Source organism: Erpetoichthys calabaricus, chromosome 6 (genome assembly GCF_900747795.2).
Source record: "Erpetoichthys calabaricus chromosome 6, fErpCal1.3, whole genome shotgun sequence".
In the NCBI taxonomy this organism is placed as follows: Eukaryota; Metazoa; Chordata; class Cladistia; order Polypteriformes; family Polypteridae; genus Erpetoichthys; species Erpetoichthys calabaricus.
Genome location: NC_041399.2, coordinates 130,470,237 through 130,495,122, shown reverse-complemented (window position 1 = coordinate 130,495,122; position 24,886 = coordinate 130,470,237).

Here is a 24,886-nt window from a genome sequence, read left to right as displayed (position 1 = left end):
GCTGCAATAGTTAACAGCTCACATTTCATGGGAAATGAATACAATAACTATCACAGTCATCATTTATGATAACTTTGTATATTCTTCATGTATCTGAAGTTGGATGCATGGTTGGCAGCAGTGGATAGTTCAGGTCTGCCTTGGAAATTCAAAGCTTGGATATACCAGTATGGTATATTCCAGAGGATATTGTGACCTCTGCTGGTTTATGAGGTCCTACTGTGAATTGTTGAAAGACTTAAGAGAATAACCAACCACTATCTACACAATTGTTGGGGCTTGTGGGGTATAGTGAGGACTGGAAGAAAGTGGAAGACACTAGAATGCACTAAACCAAATGGAGGCACAGCTATGTGACAGGATTTTGTTGAAGCCAGTGGCATCTGGCTGGGCAAGGCATGGGTGCATTCCAGCAACCAGTTATGACAGAACACAAGGCAAAGACAGATGACAACAAATACAACAGGCAGTGAGTGTGGGGGTTGAATAGCTGCAAGGAAGTTAAGCGTTGGGAATTTTGCAGCAAGGCACATGGATAAAATGGAAATGGGCTATGAGCTGTAAAATTTCCTGGGCCAAGCTATGGCAGGTTGAGCCCTTCCACATCAAGTTTGTGATTAAGTCTGTCTATCAATTACAGCCCAATCCATTTAATCAATCATGCAGGCAAGGTTGACTCTCCAGCATGTCCCTTGTGTTAGAGAAAAGGGACACTCAAGCACACCCTGAGCAGTTGCCTGAAAGGACTGTAAGATGTCGAAAGAATCCAGGTTACATCATTGGTGAGGTAACCAAGTGCATCAATAGGTGTATGTTGTAATCCATGAGGTTCAAAGACAAAAAAATATCCATCTCCCTTTGGGCATTCTCACAAAATAAATATGTGTTGTGTAAAATGGCGAACAGGGTATTAAATGTTCAAAAACAAACAGGTCAGACCAAGACCTCCCTGAATCTTCCTTTCAAAGTAAGTCTCACTGGGCCATAAAACTCAAAACCTGCCAGGCCCAAAATGGGGCACTGGCTTTAAAAGTTCAAAACTACATGCTCAAAAGTTACTTTCACAAGAGAGGATTTACCTTAAAACATCTTGCTTAAATGATAAGGCTAGCAAAGATTGTTTTATACATTATGTATTTATAAAAGCAAAAAGAGCACATTAAATAGTAAAAACAAAGAAAAAATACATTATTTCATAAAGGCAACCCAAAGCAAACAAGACCAATTTGCAAACTAAACAAGTAAAGACCAAAAATAAAGTAATTCACTAACCAGTAAATCAGAACAGTACTTGTTCAATACGAGCTCCACAATTCTTAATGACACACTGTTGGGACCATCTCTTCCAAGAGGATATAAAGGCACAATAACAGAACACAGTACACAATAAATATATTTAAATATCTGAAATTCTCCATGCATAAATACTAAATAATGCATAAATGTAACAATATTAAAAATATATAAAAACAATAGCAAAAAACTTGGAAAATACTTTAAAACCATGTTGAAAAAAAGGAAAATAAAAATGGAATAAATCCTGGCTCTAACTTGACAATATGTAAGTGATTATTGGTTACAGCAATATGAAAATAGCCTAGTGTAGATTTCTTGATTCTTCATTCATTTGTTGGATTTTGATTATGGTCAGTGGTGCACAGTGCCACGACTGAATACCAGAAACAAAAAACACACAAAAATAGTGATTTGTGACTATTATATAAAGCAGTTGCATTTACAAAAGAGCTAGTGAAACAAGAACAAAATGCTGCTGAGTAAGTGAGATAGCTACCCCTTCCTTACAGGGCATTTGCAGGATTTGCCATTGAAAAAGGAAGTTTAAATATTTTTATTTATGTTCATTTTGTTTTCACCTTGAGGTATACTAATGAAAAAAACACTAGGAACCTGCTTTTTAATTTTATCTACTTCATACAAATAACCTTTACTTTTTAATCCTACCAATATTTGTCAAATTTTGATATGCATACTGTGAGTTACTAGAAAAAGTTTTATATTCAAATAATGAGTTAACCTGTGCTGAATGGTTTCAGTACAATACATCTAGAAAGAGAGAACAAGAAAGTAAGAAATGATATACAAGTATTTTATTTTCTCAGTATATGGATACTTCCTTCCCTTTCCTTTCCTTTCTCCTAGAAAATTACAGGTGTTCTGTGTTGCCTGTGGTGGGAACAATGCCTGTGAGCTTCAGCATTGCTTTATTGGAAACAGTTTAGTGGATATGAGAGCGTTCCGGAGGGATGCCTTTTCTTTTCAATAAAAGACTTCTGAAGGCCTCATGTGGTGTTGTATTGAGTGGGCTGTCATCATTTGACTTGCCAATATTTGGTAGCAGCAGGACACAGCCTTTTGCCAATAAATGTAGATCCTCTGGGTTTGAAGAGCAACAGGGGAGCCAGGTAGAAAATGTTCACATACATGTGAAACAACAATTTAAACCTTTGCGTTCTTATAAAACCTATATAATGCAATTCTCTATACTTTATTGCTATTGTTGCATTTTTACTCTAAATATCAAATTAACTAATCAGATTATGTAAATATTTGGGACAGATGCAGGCTGATTTTAGATAACTCCTACAGCAAAAAATATAATATCAATAAATCACTTATATTTCACTATCCTATAAATAACTGCATGAAATTTTTTGAATTCATTGTTTGTCACTAGCTTATCAAACTATAACAATATATCATAGTTTAATGTGTTTAATTTGCAAATAAAATTGAATAAATTATAGGAAATAGGAATTAGTTAACAGCTAGGAGAAAATTAGCCTTCAAAATCTTCTTCTTTGTCCAGGGATCAATCCATAAATGAACATGCTGGTCTCCTTATACTGTTTGTGTTTTTGGTTTTAAATGTTTAGGGAGAATGACTACCTGTTTATGTGACACAGTACACTGAGTAGCAATCCAAAGTGAGATTGAAGCTGCTCAAGGAGCTGTAACAAATATAAATTGTAAGTTCTCATACCCAAAAATCTGATATGAATAAAATACAATGGATCAGAACACAAAGAATAATAGTTAATACCTCGTAAAAGCAAAGGAAATGAAAAAAATCCTCAAGTGTATGAGCAAGTCTCAGTCAGCCTATAAAAAGCTATTTAGCAATAGGGGACTCCTTTACTCATTCATTTTGCAGGGTGAACAATTAAATCTGGTTATGTAAATAGAACGCATTTCCACTCAGTTGATGTGCTGCTCTATAGTCCAAATAAAGTGTGTCTCATTGTGCATTGGACAACGTTACAACTTCATTTGAATGAAATTAGCAGAATGTATAAACAGATAATCAGATGCAGCATTTATTTTTTAACCAATTAATTTAATTTTTGGTCATTATCACATAGTATTTTCCTTGCCTTTCATTTTGCATTCACTGAAATTCTATTTTTCCATGTGCTTTTGACATTGTCTTTTAACAAAACTCGGAAAAAAACGGACTATTTATATTGATTTGCATGTTAAAATATGCAAAATTCTGGGAGGAGTCAGGGTGGGGCTGCAGGCGCATCCTCATGCATTAAATTTCAGATTCGTAGGGATTTATAAAGGGGAACTGCGTGGAACTTAGTGTATGCACAGATTTATGTATCTGGATTTTTTGTGCTTACACACATTTCCACTTTTGTCCGTATGTTTTAGTGTTTATTCTACACACGGTGTTATACATGAGGCCCTTTGTCTTTTCTTCTTTTCTCTTTCTCCCCTTATCTCTCTCTCTCTCTCTCCTTCTTCTTCTGCCTCCACTCCTCCTCCAGCAAGCATTGCCCTGTCCCTCCCAACTTTTTCTCCTGGAACAGTGGCAGCAGGCTCCTTTTATCCTGCACCTGGGAGTACTTCTGTAGGCCCATTGGCATGGTCCAGAAGCACTTCTGGTTGAGGCAGAAGCCTGACAAAGTAGGGCTCCACAGTCCCTACTGCACCCCCTGGTGGCATCCATGGAACCCAACAGGGCTGAGTTACAGAACTCCAATTTCCATGATGCCCTATGGGAAACCATGGCGCTGCTGCAACCAAGGGGGGATGCCATCTAATGATCCAGGGTAGATATTGCCCTGTAGGTATTCTCTCCCCTGGCTATCCGCTGCATGCTACATATTGCTAAACTTGTTTTAAGCATTTGAAATTCAACAAGTTTAAAAAAGTAATATATTTACAATCAAACAGCACAATTCAAAGAAAAAAAATTAAATAATGCCATTAACATTTTAATTATGCAAACCACAAATTCAGAACGGTAATAACAATGTACAATGGCGGCGCGCTTAGACGCTGCGGCTGTGTGCTCTCCGACTCAGATTGTGTTTTTTCCACCCTGCCTGGATAAATACACGTATAGCCGGCAGGATATTTTATCTATCGGTTTACGGAGCGAGAGTTGCTCGACCTCCGAGTTTCTCCGCGTCCACAACATTCCGGACGACATCGCACGAACACCGGGCTCTCCGTGGATTACAATCCCAGCTTCGAGGAGCCGGCGGCGGCGCAAAGAACGTAAACAAAAGAGGGGGTGCCGAGGCGGCGTGCTAGTGAGGCTAAGGAAGCAGCCACACAAACCACCGCTTCCAAGCATTTTCTCCTCAAATGTGAGGTCGCTGGCAAACAAACTGGACGAGTGGCAGCTGCGGATTGCAACGGAAAAGATCATCAGGGACTGCTGCATATTGCTGATCACGGAGACGTGGCTTAATCCACTCATACCGGACACGGCGATCGAGATAGCAGGCCACACAGCACACAGGCAAGACAGGACAGAGCAATCCGGTAAGAAGAGAGGAGGGGGGCTGTGCATTTATGTGAACAATAGCTGGTGCACAAATTCCACCATAGTCACCAGACACTGCTCTCCAGACGTGGAGTTTATGACAATTAAATGCAGACCCATATACCTCCCCCGTGAATTCAATGCTATACTGCTAACTGCTGTGTACATAGCACCAGATGCTAATGCTAACTCGGCTCTGGGGCTTTTGCATGACACCATCAGCAGTAAACAGAGCAAGTATCCTGAGGCTGTTCACATCATTTCTGGGGACTTTAATCATTCAGATCTGAAAGCAGTTCTCCCTCAATTCCATCAACACATAAAGTGTGCAACCAGGGGAGTAAAAACACTGGACAAGTTGTACACAAACATCAGACAGGCCTATAGGGCTAAACCCCTAGCACACCTTGGCCAGTCTGATCATACATCTCTGCTTCTAATCCCTGCATATACTCCTCTCAGGAAACAAGCTCCCATTATGACCAGGACTGTTACCATATGGCCCGAGGAGGCCTCCCAACAGTTGCAGGACTGCTTCCAGAGAACCGATTGGGAGGTTTTCTATCACCAAGACTTGGAGTACCACACTACAGCAGTCCTGGATTACATCAGGTTCTACACGGACAACGTCACCAGGGACAGACGCATAAGGATTTATCCTAACAGGAAGTCCTGGATGACGAGGGATGTCCAGAGTCTGCTGAAAGCTAGGAATACTGCTTTCAGGTCTGGGGATGGGGCTCTTTACAGTGTAGCCAGAGCGAACCTGAAGAGAGGCATCCGAGAGGCCAAGGCAGCATACAGAAGGAGGATAGAAGATCATCTGAGGAGTAACAACACCAGGCAGGTGTGGCAGGGTGTCCAGCACATCACCGGCTACAAATCCAGCAACTCCTTGGCCGCTGAGGGAGACGCTTCTCTGGCAGAGGAGCTGAACATCTTCTTTGCCCGCTTTGAGGCGACACCAACAGCAGCTCCATCACAACAGCCTGTTCACAACAGCAATATACTCACAGTGGAAGAGTGTGAGGTGAGGCGGGTGATGAGGAAAGTGAATCCGAGGAAGGCTGCAGGACCCGATGGTGTGGGTGGACGGGTGCTGAAAGACTGTGCAGATCAACTGGCCGGCATCTTCACCAGGATTTTCAACCAGTCCCTGTCCCAGGCCACTGTCCCATCCTGCCTCAAGTCCTCAATCATTGTTCCGCTGCCGAAAAAATCCAACACGAACAGTCTGAATGATTTCCGCCCAGTGGCACTCACATCTGTCATCATGAAGTGCTTTGAGAAACTGGTGCGGAGTCATATCATCGCCTGCCTGCCAGCAGACCTGGACCCATTTCAATTTGCTTACAAAGCAAAGAGATCCACGGAGGATTCTGTGGCCACAGCCCTTCATGCTGCCCTGACCCACCTGGAGCAGCAGGGGAGTTACGCCAGACTGCTCTTTGTAGACTTCAGCTCGGCGTTTAACACCATCCTCCCACAACGACTGGTGTCCAAACTGGCAGATCTGGGACTTCCATCACTCACCTGAAGTTGGATACTGGACTTCCTGTCAGGTCGCTCCCAGAGGGTCAGGCTGGGTCTCCACACATCCACTGCTCTCAGCCTCAACACTGGGACGCCGCAGGGTTGTGTGCTCAGCCCGCTCCTCTACACCCTCTACACATATGACTGTGTCCCCACTCACCATAGCAACAAGATTATAAAGTTTGCGGATGACACAACGGTGGTCGGACTGATCTCGGGCAAGGAGGGTGAGCTAGCATACAGGGACGAGGTGGAGCGACTGTCAGAGTGGTGCACAGTCAATAACCTGCTCCTCAACAACAAAAAAACAAAGGAGCTTGTTATTGACTTTAGGAAAAACAAAACTGACATCCAGCCACTCATCATTGGCGGGGCATGTGTGGAGAAGGTCCCGGTGTTCAGGTTTCTGGGTATGGAGCTGGAGGATGACCTGACCTGGAGTGCCAACACCAAGGAGCTGCTAAAGAAGGTGCAGCAGAGACTGTATTTTCTGAGAATTCTCAGAAAGAACCACCTCCCAAAAAATCTGCTCCTTGCTTTTTATAGTTGTTCCATCGAGAGTGTGCTCACGTACAGACTGTGTGTGTGGTACGGCAGCTGCACTTCCTCAGAAAAGAAAGCGCTCCACATAGTCGTCAGGATAGCGGAGAGAACAATTGGTTGTACCCTCCCCACTCTGGAACAAATCTACACCTCCCGAAGCCGCAAAAAAGCAATAGACATTTCACAGGACTCATCACATCCCGGTCATTGCCTCTTCCAGCTTTTGCCATCGGGCAAGAGATACAGAGCTATGAAAACTAGGACAAACCGCCTTAAAAACAGCTTTTATCCGAAAGCAATCATGGCCCTGAACTCAAAATAAAACTGCTCCATATTATTCTTCCAATGTGCAATATAGACCGTAAGTCAACAAGTGCAATTTGTATATTTATTACTATTCGGTTTGTTATTATATTCTGTCTTCTTGTCTTTTTGTCTTTTTAACTCTTATTCCTCACACTGAGTCGATTGCACCTTCAATTCCGTTGTTCCTTTGTAAAAGTGACAATGACAATAAAGATCTATCTATCTATCTATCTATCTATCTATCTATCTATCTATCTATCTATCTATCTATCTATCTATCTATCTATCTATCTATCTATCTATCTATCTAATGTATCTAATGTACTTCAACATTGACATATGGATTGCCATGCAGCCTCTCTCGCTTTCTTACTAGGTTAGATCAACTGTTATTTCTTGATCAACTGTTGAAAAAGCCACCACTATCTCTGTTGCATGTTTCACTATTTTATAAAATTAAATCTCTAAACTCTTTTTACTACCTGTCTCCTAATACATCATGCATTCCATCAGTTTAACACTTAAAGTCACAGGTATTCAATCTTCAGGTGTGGCACGGTTCTCTGTGCTTTCCAAACCATAACAGATTTTTTTTTAACATTTTATTGAATTTAATAAAAGCAGGTAACTTTCCATACAAACAAGTCAAACTTGACAAAACTAAGTTCAAATCAACACCCACCCATGAGAAAGAGAACAAGGCCAACAGCCAGAGTAAAACTATTGAGTAGAAAAAAAGGGGGAGAAAATTCATTTCTCCAATTTAAGTGCTTCTTCTAAAATGTTATTGATTAGAGGCTGCCAGGTTTTAAAAAAGTTTTGAACACATCCTCTAAGTGAGAATTTGAATTTTTCCAATTACCAATTTTCCAATTTCAAATAGTGTATAACATGAGTTTCCCACTGATCAAAGGGTTGGATTAGGATTCTTCCAGTTCAGCAAGATAAGTATTTGTACTAATAGTGAAGTAAAGGCAATTACAGTTTGTTTGATCCTTCATCACTTTAAGCCCATCTGGGAGTACACCAAACACAGCTGTTAAAGGATTAGGAGTGATTGTGACACCAAGGCTGTCTGATAGGCATTTAAAGACTTTGGTCCAGAATGATGTTAATTTGGTGCATGGCCAAAACATGTAGCCAAATGAGGCTAGAGCTCGATTGCAACGTTTGCAGGTTGGATCTTGCCCTGGAAACATTTTGGACAGATATGCTTGATAAAAGATTTTAAGTTGAATAATTGTATGCTTTGCACATATGCAGCTAGAGTGAATTCTGTGCATGACTGCCTTCCACTCCTTTTCTGAAATGTTGAGTAAGAGATTCTTTTCCCACTGTACTCTAGGATCTTTGAAAGGAAGGGACTTTAAAATGTTTTTATATGTTACAGAAATGCTTTCCGAGTCCTCAAGACTGATCAATATTTCTTCCGGAATTGAAGTAGGTGGGAGACAAGGAAATTTGGGCAGATTTTTAGTGGAAGAATTGTGTTGATGGAAAGTTAAATTTGGAGTGTAATTGTTCATAGGATGCAAAGACTTTATCTATATACAGATCTCTAAGTGATTTAATCTTGTATGTTTTCTAAACGTTAAAAACTGTGTACATTTGAGAGTGTGGAAAAAAGTGGTTATCGTGCTAAGGTGTTACCAATAAAAGCTTCTCTTTCTTGAAGTATACATTGGTTCTATATTCTAAGTGAACATTGATGATAACTCGTATTTAATGGGGTACATAACAAGGGATATAAAGAAGTACTGCAGGATTTTATTTCTATTGTGGACCAAGCCTGTGAGTGTTCATCTATTTGTGTCTATGTCCAGGTTTTTATAGCTTGTATATTTGCTGTCCAGTAATAAAATTGAAAGTTAGGTAAAACCATGCCACCTTCTGCCTTAGGTCTTTGTAGAGTCGCCCTTTGGAGGCGTGGATATTTTGAATTCCAAATAAATGAGGTTATGATTGAATCTAACTTCTTAAAAAATGATTTGTTAATGTATAATGCTCAAAAAAAAGAACATTTTGAAAACACATCAGATCTCAATGGGAAAAAAATCACGCTGAATATCTATACTAATATGGACTGGGTAATGTGTTATGAAGGAAAGGTTGCCACATCGTTTGATGGAAATGAACCTACAGAGGGTTTAATTCAAATAAACCCCAAAAATCAAAGTGAAAAAATGATGTGGCACACTAGTCCATTTTTCCTAAATTTTAATTGCAGCAACTCAAAATCATACTCAGTAGTTTGTATGGCCCCCACGTGCTTGTTTGAATACCTGACAACATTGGGGAATGCTCCTAATGAGACGACGGATGGTATCCTGGGGGATATTCTACCAGATCTGGACCAGGGCATCACTGAGCTTATGGACAGTCTGAGGTGCAACCTGGCGGTGTCAGATGGACTGAAACATAATGTCCCTCAGGTATTCTATTGGACTTAGGTCAGGTGAGCGTGAGGGCCAGTCAATGGTATCAATTCCTTCATCCTCTAGGAACTGGTTGCATACTCTTGCCACATGAAGTCGGGCATTGTCATGCACCAGGAGGAACCCAAGACCAACTGCACCAGCATAGGGTCTGACAATTGGTCCAAAGATTTCATCCTGATACCTAATGCCAGTCAAGGTGTCGTTGTCTAGCCTGTAGAGGTCTGTGCGTCCCTCCATGGATATGCCTCCCCAGACTATCACTGACCCACCCCTAAACCGGTCATGCTGAACAATGTTACAGGCAGCAGAACATTCCCCATGGCTTTTCCAGACCTTTCACGTCTGTCACATGTGCACAAGGTGAACCTGCTCTCATCTATGAAAAGCACAGGGCGCCAGTTGTGGACCAGCCAATTCTGGTATTCAATGGCAAATGCCAATCAAGCTCCACAGTGTTGGGCAGTGAGCACAGGGCCCACCAGAGGTCAGGCCCTCAGGCCACCCTCATGAAGTCTGTTTCTGATTGTTTGGTCAGAGACATTCACACCAGTGGCCTGCTGGAGGTCATTTTGTAGGGCTCTGGCAGTGCTCATCCTGCTGCTCCTTGCCCAAAGGAGCAGATACCAGTCTTGCTGATGGCTTAAGGACCTTCTACAGCCTTGTCCAGCTCTCCTAGAGTAACTGCCTGTCTCCTGAAATCTCCTCCATGGCCTTCAGACTGTGCTGGGAGACACAGCAAACCTTTTGGCCATAGCATTTATTGATGTGCCATCCTGAAGAAGTTGGACTACCTGTGCAACCTCTGTAGGGTCCAGGTATTGCCTCATGCTGCCAGTAGTGACACTGACGGTAGCGAAATGCAAAACTAGTGAAATAACAGTCAGAAAAGATGAAGAGGGAAAAATGTCAGTGGCCTTCACCAGTTAAACCATTCTTGTTTTGGGGGTCGTCTCATTGTTGCCCCTCTAGTGCACCTATTATTAATTTCATTAACACCAAAGCTGCTGAAACTGATTAACAACCCTGCTCTGCTACTTAACTGACCAGATCAATATCCCAGAAGTTTCATTGACTTGATGCAATACTCTGATTAAAAAGTGTTCCTTTAATTTTTTTGAGCAGTTTATATGGGAATGCTTTGAAACAGAAAAAGCTTAGGAAGGATATTCATCTTGACAATGTTAATTCTTCCAGCTAAAGTAAGATGAAGGGTAGAGCATCTACACAAGTCTTTCTTAAGGTTTTCCATGCAGACAGCAAAGTTTTTTTGATAAAGAGCTTTATATTTGCTTGTGATGTTTACCTCTAGATATTTAAACTGATCTGTGATGGTAATAGAGAAGGTGTCCAATCTAATATTGTGTGCTAGAGAGTTCACTGGAAAGAACACACTTTTATTTAAATTAATTTTGAGTCCAGAAATCTTTTGAAATTCTGCTAGAGCTGTTAGGACTGCAGGCACAGTATTTTGTGAATCTGATATATATAGTACCATATCATCTGCATATAGTGATATTTTCTGTTCTTTGATAATCCCCTTTATCTCATAAGCATTTCGAAAGTGAACTGCCAGTGGCTCAATGGTGAGTGCAAATAGCAGTGGTGACAGGGGCATCTGTGTCTGATACCATGTTCTAGTTTGAAGCAGTCTGAAATAATGTTGTTAATACAAACTGAAACTTCTGGACTGGTATACAGTAGTTTCATCTATGTGCATATGTTCAGACCAAATGCAGATTTCTCCAATGTTGTGAAAAGGTAGTTCCATTCAACCATATGAAATACTTTGTCTGCATCCAATGATAACACTGGTCTACAAAAAAATATTTTTTGTATGCTACAGGGTTTTTAACACTGACTTTATATATGAAATCGGAATTAAGTTAGTACGTCAGGTTTTTGAAATACACGTCATTGACGTTTTGACACTTTTGAATATCAATATAATATATCAACACGATATTTGGAATTTGGACTATGTCCCACCAAAATTGTTTCGATGTGTTTATTCTGAAAACAAACCAGAAGACGATACCAGAGACACGTTAAAGAATATTTATGTCAATCTACCTCAATAAAAAAGTGAGGTCAGCGCGCCCAAAAATGTTGGAGGCACTTGCTTTTGCGTTTGTACTGCACATCCGTCTCACTTTTCAAGAACCAACAGTAGTCACCCATCATGCTCGGAGTGAATTTTCCCTGATATCAGTTTTCCATCACCTTTATATCTTGATGAAATCTTTCCCTATACTCATCACTGACATCGACCAGATTTGGTGGAAAAAAGTCGAGATGAGAATGTAAAAAATGCATCTTCAGTGATATTCTGGCTCTCATAATCTGATATGCTTTCAGCAGGTTCTTCACAAGCTCAGCATTATTCTCTGCACTGTGACTGGACTGCCAAGAAAATTATGGACAACCCACACAAATGCTTCCCATGCTGCTGATTCAGTAGGCTTCAGTTTCCTTTTGACTCATCGTCAAGCATCAGTTTATGGATTTCAGGAACAAAGTAATGGTGAATATAACGAACAAAATGTCCTGAAATGCAATGTTATGTTTAACAGGAAAACCTCTACCTACTGCACCGTCATGTCTGAGTTGTATCATTATGCTTTAGAGTCATATAAGACCTCAGTAACAAATATTTTTTCTGCTAATTAAAACTTAATAATTTTTAAATAAAATTAATAATAACAAGGTAAACAACTCACAGCTGTTAATAACGTGTGGCAAATTCTTTTATCTCAATGGCACCCCTAGTGGAATTACTGGTATTTATCAAAATGTTTATCCGCATTTACTGTCCAGTCACCCTAGTTGTCCAAGACCTGGAACATCATAACTAAAAAATGGGACATGCTAGATGAAAACGTTTTTCAGATTTGGAGTCAGCAAGTGAAACCTGTTAAAGTAAAGGTGAAAGACTCCCAGTAGCAAAATGCTTGTTGACCAGTGTAATAATATATTTCCGGTATTTTAGACTTTAGACTGTGGGTGAATATATTACATTTTACAGCCGTCGAAGATTGGAAGCTAAGTTTCTGACTTTAATAAATCCATTTTGGTTTTGTGATATTACCGAAGGAAGCACTTTCCTTCTAGCTGGAACTTTGGAGAGTATCTTAACATCATTATTCAGAAGTGAGAATGTATGATGTACATTGTAATAAGTCCGTATTTTTTTTTATAAAATTTAGTAGGGTAGCCATCAGGACCTGCTGCTTTATCCACTTTGAAGTGAGTTTATAGCATCTAGAAATTCTGAGAGTACCAGACGTTTATCCAAGCTCTAGTTGTGGTATCTGTAATGCATCCAAAAATGCATTAGGTTGTGTCTTGTCTTCTTTAAACTGAGTAAAATATAAGAACTTATACTAGTCTCTAAATGTGTGCTTTATATTTTATAATCAATGATTTTGTCTCTGTCTGTGTTAGTAATTTCTCGTATTGCATTGAGAACTTCCTGCTTAAGGATTTGTTGAGCTAAGATTGGCAGGTCCAGTTATTAGTCTTCTCTCCATGTTCATAGTAATGATGTCGTGATTTAAAAATGAGTTGTTCCATTTCTTTTGTTGTCAAGAAGTTGAGTTCTGAATGCAAAGCCTGTCTTTTCCTATAAAGTGCCAAGTGGAAACTTGGCGTGTTCTTGATCTATTCTGGTAATTTTACTGTTTGACTGATGTCATCTTGGTTACCAATTTATTTTTGTGGGAAAGATCAGAAATAATCGGTCCTCTTAAGAAAGCCTTCAGAGTTTCCCAGAGTATTCCTGCAGAGACCTCTAAGGATGTATTTGTCTTTGAGAAAAAATTGATTTCTTTGGATATAAACTCTGTACAGTTCTCATCTGCTAATAAAAGTGGGTTAAGATAACTGCTGCAAAATGAGTATGTGGGGCATAATGATTTGAGATCCATGATCAGATGAGTGTGGTCAGAGATAACAATAGTGTTGTACTTTAAAGATTTAATCGTGGGCAAGAAAGAGTTATCTGTAAAGAAATAATCAATTCTTGAGTAACAGTGATATACTGGTGAGAAGAAAGAATATGGTGAGAAGAATAAATATATTCTTGATTTTACAAACTATGTAATTGTTTTTGCAGTGTTAGATGTCATCACCCCTGTGGCAGGAGACCTATCCAGAGGTCTCATGTATAACGCTGTGCATAGAATTCACACTAAAACATAGCGTACGGGCAAAAATAAAAATGTGCGTACGCACAAAAAATTCCAGATGAATAAATCTGTGCATACGCCAACTTCCACGTACTTTTCCTACATAAATCCCGGTCAGTGTGAAATGTAATGCATGTGCACGCGCCAGCTGCCCCACCCCGACTCCTCGCAGAATTACGCCTCTTTGAATATGCAAATCAATATAAATGTATTCTGTGAAAAGACAATGGCAAAATTACGGGGAAAAAAGATGAATTTCCGTGAATACCAAGTGGAGGCAAGGAAAACACACTATTAGTAGGTTTTAAAGTGGAGGAGAAACTCAAAAGTTCAAGTTCACAAAGTTGCACGGTGCCCAAAATAAAAAAGAAGTACACCGACAGGACATAGAATACATTACATTCATGATATTACAACTCTCTGAACAATTTTAGTACTAAGATATATACTTGATATAATTTTCATGATGAAGCAATGCTGTTCGTTTTCAAATAATATTGCATTAGTGTGATGATGTTTTCACATATATTGTCTCTTTCTTTCAGGAGTGTAATAGAAACCACAGCATAGAGAGAAGTGTGTACATTATAACAGGTACAAACGCTGTAAATGTAGAAAGGACGATCCTTGCGCATGTGTGAACTGTTAACATTTGAATCTGATGATTGTATATAGCGCTGAAGTTACTGCTCTGTACTATTCTTTCTTCTGCATGTCCTGGAGTACAAAAGAAACAGCATACAGCAACATGGAGACTGGCAAGATCAGGGAAAAAAAAATATGCGGTCACTGATTACAAACCGCAAGATGTTATGCGAATGAATATGAATAATATGAATAATGTTGCATCTGTGCCACAAAGTTTTCCAAAATATACTATACAGGTCATAAACTGAATAATTCCAAATATCATATATACCTATGTCTGAGGTTTTTTTTTTTTGACATCATAGACCATAAGGCGCATACTAATTCAGTGTGAGCAGGAACACTCAATAAAACTGAATTAAAAAAAATCAAGTGACGGTGAGATACGCAGATGGCAGATTCACCAGCGTTTGTGTGTCAGCTTTAATCCCTCCAGATGAGAGAATGTCCAGTTCCATTGTCTCAAAACACCACTCACATCTCTAGTTATTCCCAGTTTCAAATAAATACTAACAGCGTCAGATCCCTGGATGGGGTGGGGGGGGTCAGTAGTATGTATCGTGATCGTGATTTAGAGAGAATAAAAGTGAAAAAAATGGTAACTTTTACAAGTCCTATAAATGCACACCGTGTGTTACAGACGCAAACCAAGTGTATATGTGCACTGTATAATATTAACAATACGAGCAGCTGACTACTGAAAACGGCAAATATAGGAGTGAGTCGGGATCGAACCAGGGACTCTTGATTACAAGTCAGCAAATCTTACCTCTTCACCACGGAAGCTGTTGTCTTTTCCTTGAACCTTTTGTGAAAGGTGTTCCATTTTAAAACTCCACTTCACTCCCAGATAATCAATCAAGGCATGAGCTGGGAGAAGTTCATGCACATTCTAAGTCGGTGGGGGTGGGAGGATGGAATAGCCGGCTGCTTGCAGCTTGTCTTTATTGGCACATTTAGAGGACAAAAGATGCTGGCGGAGAGGTACGAACGGATTTAAGGTGGGCCGGATCTACAAGTTTTTTCGTAGACTGGTAATTCTAGTGTTAAGGAATATTGTAATATCTTCGTAGTATATGTTTAATTATTCCATCCATCTATCCATCCAAGGTCACGCCAGTCCCAGCAAGCATAAAGCGAGAGGCAGGAACAATCCCTGAACGAGATGTGAGTTCATCTCTACCATGGTCCACCGTATCCACATGTCAATTATTAACGGTATACATTATTAAATGAGGTTAAAAATTTATCAGCATAGTGCAATATATATACTTTACTGCATTCCATCTTAAAAAAGACATCAAGAGCTCCAAGAAGATAGCGCTTAGAAATCTAAATTGACTTGGAAGCCAGTCATCATCATTTGTAAATATGCGCTCTTCTATTGAATTGAATTGAATTCTTTTATTGTTATTGTATGGCGCAATGAGATTCAATATGCAAAATATCCATAAAGTTATTTTCATTTAAAATGGCAAAATAACAACAACAACAATAATAATACAATAAAAAACAATAAAAAATATACAATATTAAAGCATAAGTGGCTTAGGTTGTGTAATATAACAACTGTAATGCAAGTTTGTAGTGAGGTAATTGTACTTATAAGTACAAACAGTTCTACCAGGGAGCACTTGAGGGACTGATTGAGTGTGTTTATAGCTCTTGGGATGAAACTTTCTGAACTGTGAGGTCCCTACAGGAAAGGCTCTGAAGTGTTTGCTAAATGGAAGAGGTTCAAATAGACTGTGCACATGGCTGAGGCAGCGTGTTGTAGATGCTGTATCCCGATAATTCTCTCCGCTCTTGCCACAATCTATCATAGAACTTTCCGATCTGCTGTTGTACAGCTGTGAGTCCACACTCAGATATAGTGGGTTAAAATACTGTGAGTGGTGCACTGAGAGTAATAACGCTAAATCAGCTATGGTATTTGGAAAAGTTTGGCCATTCCGTGGACCATTATATTGCTACAGGTTGATTGAGAACACTCAATTCAAATGAGGGAGTAGTGCTTCATAACTCAGGGAATGGTTATAAAAAATAGCTACTCGCCTGAAAATGCCCAAGTCTACAGTTAGGGCAATAATAAAAAAGTGGTCATCAAATTGGAACTGTGACAAACTTGCCTGGAAGAGGACTCAAGTTTATATTACCCCACGGACTGTGAGAAGGATTGTAAGTGAGACAATGATATCTCCAAGGATCACTGTTGGGGAATTGCAAAAATAAGTAAAATCCTGGGGTTATCAAGTCTCCAGAGCCACCATCAGATGACATCTCCATACAGATTATTTGGAAGGTTTGCCAGAAAGAAGTCTTTCTGACAGTTATACACAAACATAAGCACCTTGAGTTTGTAAAATGTTACTACAACTTGACTGGAACTGTGTTCTATAGTTTGATGAAACAAAATTTTAACTTTTTGGCAATAAACACACAAAGTGGGTTTGGTGTAAAAAGAAGGATGGCTCTAATGAAAAGAACCTTGTCCTAACTATGAACTATGGTGGAAGTTCTGTGAAGTATAATACAATTTTCAGTTTAGTGCCTTTCAAATAGATAGATAGATAGATAGATAGATAGATAGATAGATAGATAGATAGATAGATAGATAGATAGATAGATAGATAGATAGATAGATACTTTATTAATCCCAAGGGGAAATTCACATACTCCAGCAGCAGCATACTGATACAAAAACAATATTAAATTAAAGAGTAATAAAAATGCAGGTAAAAACAGACAATAACTTTGAATAATGTTAACGTTTACCCTCCTGGGTGGAATTGAAGAGTCGCATAGTTTGGGGGAGGAACGATCGCCTCAGTCTGTCAGTGGAGCAGGACAGTGACAACAGTCTATCGCTGAAGCTGCTCTTCTGTCTGGAGATGACACTGTTTAGTGGATGCATTGGATTCTCCATAATTGATAGGAGCCTTTTGAGCGCCCGTCGCTCTGCCACAGATGTCAAACTGTCCAGCTCCGTGCCTACAATAGAGCCTGCTGTACTCACCAGTTTGTCCAGGCGTGAGGCGTTCTTCTTCTTAATGCTGCCTCCCCAGCACACCATGGCGTAGAAGAGGGCACTCGCCACAACTGTCTGATAGAACATCTGTAGCATCTTATTACAAATGTTGAAGGACGCCAGTCTTCTAAGGAAGTATAGCTGGCTCTGTCCTCTCTTGCACAGAGAATCAGTATTGGCAGTCCAGTCCAATTTATTATCCAGCTGCACTCCCAGGTATTTATAGGTCTGTACCCTCTGCACACAGTCACCTCTGATGATCACAGGGTCCAGGAGGAGAAAAATAGGGGAGAGATCCATTAATAAGACTTGTAGATGCTTGGCCTGAGAACTGCTTTGAAGGTTTTTAACTTTGGTATGGTTTTATTGGTATACTGTGTCTGTTCAGATTATGTTTTCATATATTTTAATGAGATGTGAAAATTATGTGTCTTTAGTTTTTAGATATCCTGCCTTGATAAAGGGATGAGTTCTGAAATGTATAGTCCCAATGTACGATGATGTGAATATTCGCTAACAGAAGTTTGCTTCTTAGACATTTTTGAATATCTTGACTCTCTGAATTTTGTTACTTATAAGATGTTATTCATGGCAATTTACCTGCCCTTCTTATTATTTGAAAATTGTTTAAAATGTTGAAAGCCTTTATGGTCAATTTATAATGTTAGAAGCCACAGTGCTCATGTTAAACATTTTTTTGTATTTAAGTAAAGATAATATCTTGAAATGGAGGTTAGGTTTATTTAATAATAATTTTTGAGAAATAATCCAGCTGTTCTTTAATTTGATATATTCATAGCATTACAGCTGGTTTTGTATAGTTTTGATGGTCTTTTGATTAATTGCTTACATTTTATGATACACTTATTTATTTATAGTCACATTTCACAGTACTTTTATTTATTTGCTCATTTATTTATTTCATTTTGTCCAAAATATTCCTCCATATCTGTACTGGGACTTGTATGCTTAGGACTACCTTTTAGGCAACTCTGTTTTGCATATTTTTACTCTTTAAACCATTTTGCTTGTATTTTTCTATTCTTTCTAATAAATCCTTTGCTTATAAACCTTTTGTTGACCTTGTTGAGTGCAAGCAGAAGGTTAACGGTCATTCTTCACATAGTTGGGCTTCTGGTCAGATTTTGAGACATTTAAGTTTGTTTTGAGGTCAAAATCGCTTTTGAGCCTGCAAAATCTGAGACAGTACACTGGAGTGAGGATTAAGCCTGACAGGGGAGATGCCTTTGCCAATCTTTTGCGGAGCATATGGAAGTCTTATGTCCCTTTGCCATGTCTGGGACTCCCATTTGCAACAGACAATTCCTCAAGCCCCAATGTCATTTTCAAGACTTTGTAACAAAATAGGTGTACCTATGGTGTCAAAGGCTTACAGGGCACTGAAGTCCATCCTTGCAGAACTGTGCAAAAGGCAGGAATCAGCCCTGGATGGCGTGCCAAGTTAATCTCTGGGTCTACTCAAGAATCATCCACAGTGGGCCAGTTTGAAATTGCCAGTTAACCTAACCTACATGTGTTTGGGGATGTGGAATGAAAATCAGCATACTGAGAATATGTACTCTCCACATAGACAATGCATGCATATCTGTTATTTTGCTAAATCTGTGAACCAATAGTACTAGCCACTACTTGTCTATCATTATAGTCCAACTCAAAAGTAATTATTTAAAAGAAAATTGCAACATCTTTCTATTTTTCCAATTCATTCATATTTATTTCGTGTATTTTTTCTTTTTGTAGCACTAAGACTAAGAACACTGAAAGTGGATCATTCTAAAGCAAAAAATAAACGTTTCAGCAGAAGAAATCATGTTGACTCATCACAGCACTGACATTACCACCATGACTGTTAAATTAGAATATGATGGTCCTTGAAGACTACTTATAGAGAAATAACAGTACTAATTAAATCTTTAGTCAGTATGGGAATATAAAAATGTTCAAGAACATGCACTTCCCCAACTCCCCTATTTGCCCACAGGTCCCAATCTCATAGTGAAGCCATACATTCTCATTGTTTTCCATTACTCAGGTACATCATTTCCTTCAGGCAGATATGTTTGCTGCATTTTTTCCCTTGATTTACAAAACTGTACACATCAAAAACGGAATGCACAGGTATTTTGCCTTTAAGATTGTTTGATATCACTTACCAACTTTCACCTGAGTTTTACCTGTCAAAGGAAAAGTTGTAAAGTTATATGTCATATCAGTACAATTTTCAAGCTTTGAAAAATCCATTGTGACCAATTTAAATTTGCATTGATAGTACATGGTACTACAAAATGTCACATTGTCTGTGTAAAATAACAGTTTTCATTTAGTCATTTGTTTATTTAAACACTTAACATTGTTTGTAGAATTTGGAGTTTGTGAGATAAGAATCTTTTATCTGCTTTCTCTCATAGTCATATATTGTCAATTTGTGTGCAGAGTATCAAGTTATGCTGAATTTTACTTTTCTTGCTGTGTGCACTTCAGGTGTTTATGGTGTATTTGGCAATTGTTAAGGAGATGGCAATCACAACTGCTCATTAAGCCTACTTTTAGATTTTGATTTACTATCAATAAATTATTTTTCTTAAAAATAACTAATCTGTTCTGTTTCTTTAGTAAGCAGGATTACTTAAAGCCTTAAGTGGCTTTTTGTAAGAGACAGACTTTAAACCTTAGGAGAACTGAAAAGAGTCTTTGATTTGCTGCTTAACCCAAAAATATAAGCCAGTAATTAAACAGAGAATTCAAAATATCAAAGGGAAGACTAAAGGAATACAAATTCCCACCAGGTCCTGCTTGCACAGGTTCTCACCCACTGTGCTTAACGGGATGGCTTTTTCATTATTCCAAGCATAATACCATACCCCTTCTCTCTCTCTATAGTAATATATTTATATATTATATCTGAAGTAAACAATCATGGAGTGCATACCACTTTCAAAACTTTGACAGTGTTTCCTCTCTTGTAAAATGATCTCACTCCTTCCCTGTCAGTTAGAGTTTTCTCCCCCTATGGCAAAAAACTCAGTGTTTGGGTTCTGGTTCCTATAGCCAATAAATAAACTGTAAGACAAACTTTTTTCTTTTTTTTTTTTTTTGCTGTTCTTACAAAGTAATGAATATCATCCTGCAGTCTTTTATGTTAAAGACATCACAACACATGTCTTATGGTATTTATGGCATACTTCTTTTCATTCTGAAAACTTCTACAATATTAGCATCACAAATCAGGAAAAAACTAATTATTTGTTACTTTAATCTTTCATTTATCAGTGATTGTGAAGGTGTTTGACTTTATGCACCAAGTTCTGTGAAAGAAGGTATGCTTCTCTTCAACTGTATAAACAGCAAAATGATTATCCTTGAATGCATGACACCCAAAGTCCTATCTATGTGTAAATTCCAGCTGACGAGCTCTGTTAACTTTCAAGCATTAAGGGAAAGTGCACACTTGTGGTGTATCATAAGTACTTTGATTGCTATTGAAACATAGAAGTCTAGTGCTCTTCTGAAACTGTAGAATCGTGTCTTTCATGAACACAGATAGTAATCTAGCCAACACAGTAGAGTGCAACTTGAAAGGACCAAAAACCAGTATTGTGTGGTCATGATCAGCACTAAATTTCAAACAATATTCTGTCATTTTTTTTCTTGAGAAAAAATAAACATGATCATCACATTATATTATACTTAACATCTTCTGTTTCACTTCCAGAAAATCCCATCCCTTTCTACCTCAGACTGATTTTTATTAACTTTGAAAGCACCATACTCTCTCTCTCTATACCCTCTATACTTGTCAGCACACTGATTTAATATCCAAAAGCTCATTTTAAAATAACTTTGAAACAGACTCTAACTTTTCCTAAAATACCAATTTACTTAGTACCATATAATTTCTCCATTTGATATATACATTTTTTATCATTTTATATCCTGACAGCGGCTAGGTGGGAAAATATATTAAAATTGCTAAAAAAAAGATTAAAATATAGACATTATTTATTTAATTTTCCATTTCCAATACATTTCCCTTCTTTTTGACACCAAATCCCCCATCTGGTTTTAGTGTAAAGTCTAAGGTTAAACTTTAAACTTAAAATGCTTCATCTTGTTTCGTTGTCATCAATGCCAGATTACATTATTATCAGTTCTCCTATAATTTTGTTCAAACAGCTACAGATCTGGTTGCCTCATTTCTCTCTTATTAGTATATGATGGGCCACTATATTTTGCAGCATCAGAAACTGCTATCACCATTTTTCAGCTTGTGAACAGACTATAGAGCACCTCTTTCACTAAATGAACCAAACTTATAGATTATAATATTATGATTGTTTTATACATAAATCTGTTTTTTCCTTTTCTGTACCTTGTAAAATATTTATAGCATATTAACTGTTAAGCATTATCATAGATTCTTATGACAAGCATCCAAGAACATGCTGAAGTACTTTCATAATTAATTTCTACGAGTGATTGCCTGCATATATACCGCTTTAAACATCAGTACACAACAGAAAGATGCAGTGCCACTCATACTTGCAATTATAACTTAATGAATAATTTCTTGGCTGTCATTCCCATCATTAGAATATCTTCATTCCCAGTGTCACTAATATTCACTGTGAAAATACCTTGTCTTGCTCTACATTTTTACTGAGGTACTGTCCCCTCAAGTCATGTTCTGTCCATTGCTTGCTGTTTTAGAAGGCTAACCTACATATTACCATGTAAACTATACAAAAATATTGTACTCTTACAACCCAGGTTCCTCAGTGTAAAGTAAAAATATAGATTGTAGTTAGAAAATATGCAAATAATTAAATGTTAAAAATGTGTTTTGTCAGTGTACCTTATTAATAGTGATCAGTAGTTTTTCTCAGCCACAGGGACATTCAAGAAAAATGATCTTTTAGTTAATGGAAACAGAGATCATCCAGATTTGGTTCCTGCCTTGTATTCAATGATGCCAAGATGAGGCTCAGGACATTGTGACTCTGAACTTAATTAGGTGGGTTAGATAATAACTGAATGAAGTTAATAAAGATATGCAAATAACTTATATGCTATAGTAACACACAAACCCTGATCACTACGTTAATATATTAATGTTTAATTTTGATGGCATCTGGTAACCTGGCATTTGCTATTTTTATGATCTTTGATGAAATAGAACTAGCTGTGATTTTCAAGATTAGTTAATGGTATATGCTGTGTTACAGAGAAACAATTAAAGAGTGGATGATTACATTTAAATATGACAGTCATAACACAATATACAGTTGGGTCCATAAATATTTGGACAGAGACAACTTTTTTCTAATTTTGGTTCCGTACATTACCACAATGAATTTTAAATGAAACAACTCAGATGCAGCTGAAGTGCAGACTTTCAGCTTTAATTCAGTGGGGTGAACAAAACGATTGCATAAAAATGTGAGGCAACTAAAGCATTTTTTTAACACAATCCCTTCATTTCAGGGGCTCAAAAGTTATTGGACAATTGACTCAAAGGCTATTTCATGGGCAGGTGTGGGCAAGTCCGTCGTTATGTCATTATCAATTAAGCAGATAAAAGGCCTGGAGTTGATTTGAGGTGTGGTGCTTGCATGTGGAAGATTTTGCTGTGAACCGACAACATGCGGTCAAAGGAGCTCACCATGCAGGTGAAAGAAGCCATCCTTAAGCTGTAAAAACAGAAAAAAACCCATCCGAGAAATTGCTACAATATTATGAGTGGCAAAATCTACAGTTTGGTACATCCTGAGAAAGAAAGCAAGCACTGGTGAACTCAGCAACACAAAAAGACCTGGACGTCCACGGAAGACAACAGTGGTGGATAATCGCAGAATCATTTCCAATGGTGAAGAGAAACCCCTTCACAACAGCTAATCAAGTGAACAACACTCTCCAGGGGGTAGGCGTATCGATATCCAAGTCTACCATAAAGACAAGACTGCATGAAAGTAAATACAGAAGGTGCACTGCAAGGTGCAAGCCACTCATAAGCCTCAAAAATAGAAAGGCTAGATTGGACTTTGCTAAAGAACATCTAAAAAAGCCAGCACAGTCCTGGAAAAACATTCTTTGGACAGATGAAACCAAGATCAACCTCTACCAGAATGATGGCAAGAAAAAAGTATTAAGAAGGCATGGAACAGCTCATTATCCAAAGCATACCATATCATCTGTAAAACACGGTGGAGGCAGTGTGATGGCTTGGGCGTGCATGGCTGCCAGTGGCACTGGGACACTAGTGTTTATTGATGATGTGACACAGGACAGAAGCAGCCAAATGAATTCTGAGGTGTTCAGAGACATACTGTCTGCTCAAATCCAGCTAAATGCAGTCAAATTGATTGGGTGGCGTTTCATGATACAGATGGACAATGACCCAAAACATGCAGCCAAAGCAACCGAGGAGTTTATTAAAGCAAAGAAGTGGAAAATTCTTGAATGGCCAAGTCAGTCAGTGATCTTAACCCAATTGAGCATGCATTTCACTTGAAGACTAAACTTCAGACAGAAAGGCCCACAAACAAACAGCAACTGAAAGCCGCTGCAGTAAAGGCCTGGCAGAGCATTAAAAAGGAGGAAACCCAGCATCTGGTGATGCCCATGAGTTCAAGACTTCAGGCTGTCATTGCCAGCAAAGGGTTTTCAACCAAGTATTAGAAATAAACTTTTTATTTCCATTTATTTAATTTGTCCAATTACTTTTGAACCCCTGAAATGAAGGGATTGTGTTAAAAAATGCTTTAGTTGCCTCACATTTTTATGCAATCGTTTTGTTCACCCCACTGAATTAAAACTGAAAGTCTGCACTTCAGCTGCATCTGAGTTGTTTCATTTAAAATTCATTGTGGTAATGTACGGAACCAAAATTAGAAAAAAGTTGTCTGTGTCCAAATATATTTATGGACCTAACTGTAGCTGTAAAGTATACACACAAGCTGACTCACAGCTCCAAGGACAGGCTATGGTCTGTGCAGAGTTTGCATGGTCTGCTTCTGTCTGTTCCATTTCACATCCTTAAGATGTGCTTGCTAGATTAACTGCTGACTTTAAACATATTCATAATAAAGGTGTGTGAGTTTATATGTGAGTTAGCCTTGTGATAGACTGGTGTCCTTATGAGCACTGACTCCTGTCTTGTACTTGGTGCTGCTGGGATACACTATGGCTCTCTGCAACTGTGTATTGGATGATCCAGGTTAAGTGTGTGGACAAATGGATGGTTCAGCCCTATGAAATTGCTGGTTCAGTCATGTCTTCTAATCACTGTGTGATCCTGTGCAATTCACTTAATCTGCTTGTGTACCCATTAAAAAACAGAAAAATGTAAATAATTATAATGCATCCTGACCTTGAATGTCATCTTGGGTAA